This window comes from Triturus cristatus, chromosome 5_1 (assembly GCF_964204655.1).
Source record: "Triturus cristatus chromosome 5_1, aTriCri1.1, whole genome shotgun sequence".
NCBI lineage: Eukaryota > Metazoa > Chordata > Amphibia > Caudata > Salamandridae > Triturus > Triturus cristatus.
The window spans coordinates 299,289,690-299,293,867 of record NC_140587.1 but is presented as its reverse complement, the minus strand read 5'-3'; the positions used below and the strand labels follow the sequence as shown (position 1 = coordinate 299,293,867).

The 4,178-nt window shown below is 45.1% G+C and overlaps 1 pseudogene; it reads left to right on the top strand.

The window, feature by feature from the left end:
- Positions 1-1,023: 1,023 nt before the first annotated feature.
- Positions 1,024-3,896, top strand: LOC146830816 (zygote arrest protein 1-like; annotated as a pseudogene).
- The last annotated feature ends 282 nt before the right edge of the window (positions 3,897-4,178 follow it).

Sequence of the window (4,178 nt, the reverse complement as noted above, 5' to 3'; positions counted from 1 at the left end):
CAAGCTAAAATAAATACTGCACTACTCGCATAACGTACACGTTAGGGACGGGTTCAGCTAAACGAGATACTTTTCACAGACCAGAAGTATCAGTCAGTCAGTCAGTCAGTCAGTCAGTCAGAGTATCTTTATTCGACTTATTACAAGTCATACAAAGAACAAAAAAAAAAAATTACTTTGCAATGCAATGCCTACTATACATCTATTTACATTTCCCACACAAAAAAACCTAATAAACAAACAGAAAATTTTTTTTTAGACATGAATAAAATATTTCTATACAAATCTATCACGTAAACATGCTCAAACAACAAGAGAAGTTTTAAAGTAAGCTATGGCTAACAGGTTTCGCCCGCATTGCGGCTACCAGAAAGTTTGCCATACAAAAAGTAACATGTATGTTAGGTAGTAGTTGTAGAAAGAGCAGGGCTGGTCTTACTTGGACAAAACCAGCTTTTTTCAAAATAGGCAACAAATATTTCTTTCTCTGCTCATGGTATATACTACAAAACATAACAAAGTGCAGAGTATCCTGCACCGAAAAATTGTCGCAGCAGCACGGTAGGGCCTGCTCAGGCTTCTGCCAGGTCTTAAATGAACCTAGATAAAAATGTATCAAATTAAATCGGAACTTTGATAATAAAAACCTGTGATATGGGAATGTGACAAAGTTTAAGTAGGGGGCGAGTGAGGGTGTACAAACCAGGAGGTTATGTGCCCTTACTGCGGGTTTCAACACTTCGAGATCCTCCCTCCGTGCTTCCTGCCTATCCCTAAATAACTCTTTGATGGTTACTATGTCGGACGGGTTCAGCTAAACGAGATACTTTTCACAGACCAGAAGTATCGATTTGGGCTAAAACAACTTTGTGTTATCCACTCTAAGCCCTGTTGTGCGCTTATGCTGATTCTGGGGGTCTGTCTCTGCAGGTGGGGTTGCAAAACGCCCATGTAAGTCTTAATTGAGCCATTAGCACACTTCACCTGCCGCCCTTATTTAATTAGGCCTCAGGGCCAGACACTATGGCTACGCTATCGGACGAGGCTATGGACAGCCCATGTACTTGGCCTACACGCCGTAGAACTATAGGTATCTGAACCCCAAAAACAAGGCGGTGGCTGGAGGCAGCAGGGTTATCTTGCCTCCTATGCTGACACCGGAGAGTACTTCGACATCTACCGGCGTGCACAGCTGAAGGCCATCTTGTCCCAGGTGAACTCCAACCTGACCCTGCACTTGGCTAACACCCGGGATGTCGGGCGCAAGTGAACCCCCAGCAGGACGCCTCAGTGCAGTGCTCGCTGGGGCCCGCATCCTGTCCTGTAGGAGGCGAAGGTTTGGAGACAGGCTCTGCAAGAGCCCGATGGGACTCCGGTCTCCTCGCCGCCCAAGACCATACGCTTCCCCCAGACCATCGCACTATAGTCGCCCATCGGTTCTGGCAGATGACCCACTTTCAAGGAGGAAGAGGATGTGGAGGCCAAGGGCGGCAGAGAGGGGAAACCCGAGAGCGGGAAGAGTTCTGGGGAGCCGCCTGCAGAGGAGAAGGGTAGCCCCATGGAGGGAAGCCACGCAGACCGGCAAGAGGAGACTAGGAGAAGGGTAGCCCCTCAGAGGGAAGAAGCCACACAGACCGGCAGCAGGAGACTATCTTAGAGGAAGAGAAGCGATTCCAGAGAGCTGAAGGGGACGCAGCCACAGAGCCTGAGCAGCAAGAAACCACCGCCTCCCCCGACAAGGTCAGACTGCGTTTCCAGGTGAGGAGCTCCATAATATAAATAGTGCTATTTAAGAACACTTACTGAGTAACAAGAGAAGTAAAGGGGCCAGTAGCCATAGGAGGTGACAAATGACGACTTAGCTGTCATAAGGAGGGACTAACAAGCCTCAAAATGAATCAGAAGACCGCATTTACAGGAAGACAAAGACACAAGCCAATGGGCGGAGAGTGGGCGGAGCTTCTACGAAGCTTCACTCCCTACTGTCTACTGAATGCCTCGCAAAGCGAGCAGCCCATGCGTGTTGCCGCTATAGGCTCGACCTAAAAAATGTGGGCAAGTGAATGTATTTCTTTTCTTTTTGCAAAATAAGCACTGATTTTGACTTCCTTGGAGTGGCCTTATTTAGCATAGAATTGATAATGGGACATAGTTTTATTCAGGAAATGGCCTGCAAACATTGTCAGCTGATGCTCACATGAAACTTCGAGATGCCTGTTTGAGAACGTTGCTAATGCAATCTGGCGAGTCTTATCACTGGCAAGTAAACTACTAGGACAATAGACCCATTTTAACAGCCTGATATAAAGTTTAAATGAAACATAATTCGTAACTAGATTCGCATTTTATTTCCAGTATCCTTATTTTAACAAAATTTCACCCTTGAGGCATCTTAGTATGCACTGCTTTTTCATCTCGACATTTGTGGTCTGTGTTTTGTGTTGGGGGTTCGTTGTTAAATTGTAACACGAATCTCCATTCTCCCAACCCATTTGTCTTTATTCACAAAGTAAACAGAAGGATAGGGCTACATTCTGGATGATTGATTACCATACCCTTCCTGGAAATGATGCTTTTCATTTGCACACAGGCCTGGTCCTATCCTCCTGTGTGAGGTTTATGGGTTTCCAAAGCAGCCGCATGATTAATGCAAAGCAGACAGCCTGGCAGGTTTGTGCCCAGCTCCCCCCTCTGCATTGACCTGCATCGGCAGTGAAGGCACATACAAGAGGCAAGCAGGGGCCCTTCTCTGAAATCTACTGACTAGATAAGAAGAGATGGTCATGTCTGAAAAATGATTGAGAAATTAATGTATGAACGTATTTATATGAACGTGTGCCCATATATGTGCACCTATATCGATAAGTATATTTATTTATATTGAATGTGTGGTCAGCAGAGGCCTTTTTCCAAGGCAATGGAGTACTACACAGAATAAGTACGACTCTCTTGAGATTTAGTTAATGCCAATACAATTCTAATCTTTTCTCGAGACATACATTGTGCTAGTGTTATCACGAGGTTCGTCGATGGCAGATTAAATAAAGTTCTCTATAACCAAAGTAGTGTCTGATTGTATGAATGGGCTTGTCAGGGATAAACCTCAGCACTTTTAAAACACATCAAACCTGGGCCCTATGGGCCCTCTAGTTGTGTTTTAACTGGCTAAAGAAACAAGCGGTAAATGCATTAGGTTTCGCCTATGTGATTAATAATAAACTGTGTTTTGTTGTAAGTTGTACAGTGCATTGGCTATTTGTTCCTTCAATGTGCCTATATTTCACTTGAATGTAGGTCAAACTGTCGGGTTAATGCTCCTACTACACATAAAGGCGGTGAGATAGTAGATTAGTGGCCAAGGAATGCAGTGCAATGTGTTGAATTGACTAACTCCTCTGTACCAAGCTACCAGAGTGTAAGGACAGGTTCTTTGATGGTGTGTATCTGACTTACCCTGGCTAGGATTGTGATTCCTTCTTGGACAGGGTCCATACCTGTGCCAACTAGCAACCCAGTTTCTAACATTGGTTATCTGTGGTGAGGGTAAGACTTGTGTTTGTGCAGTGCCCTACAGTGACTTGGTGTACACTACTACTCCATATCTTGACCGATTCAAGTACATTTTCCAGGATTGACATTTTTCAATGTTTCCAAATTTTCCCCATTCCCATGTTTTCCCAGTTGTGTCTGTGACCTCACCTGCAAAGATGGAGTTTGAGCTGGCCAACTTAGAGAGCTGCACTGTGGCCCATCTCAATGGATTTTGCCAGGAGAAGAGGTTGCTTGCCAAAAGGAGCACTAGAAAAGCAGAGCTCCAAAAAGGTTCGAGAGCATGGGCAGAGGCCCACCAGACCCATACAGACAATGAGGTGGAATCTAAAGAGGACTTGGAATAAGACCTACCTGAGGGTCTTGACATGTGACCTGTTTAGGAGGGGTAAACATTCTCCCAGGGCTGGAAGTCCATCCATGTGCAGGGAGTAGTATGTTTTCAAGAAACCAGTCCCCAGCTAGAACTTGCCATGATACAGAACGAACAAAAGCTTACTAAGCTAGAGAAGGAGCAAGCTCTAGAGGAGAAGAGACTGCCAGTGGAGGATCGCAGAATGAACATGAACATGAACTCATTCTCAGAGAGCTGGATCTCACATCTAAACAGACAGGGCCTGATTTAGATC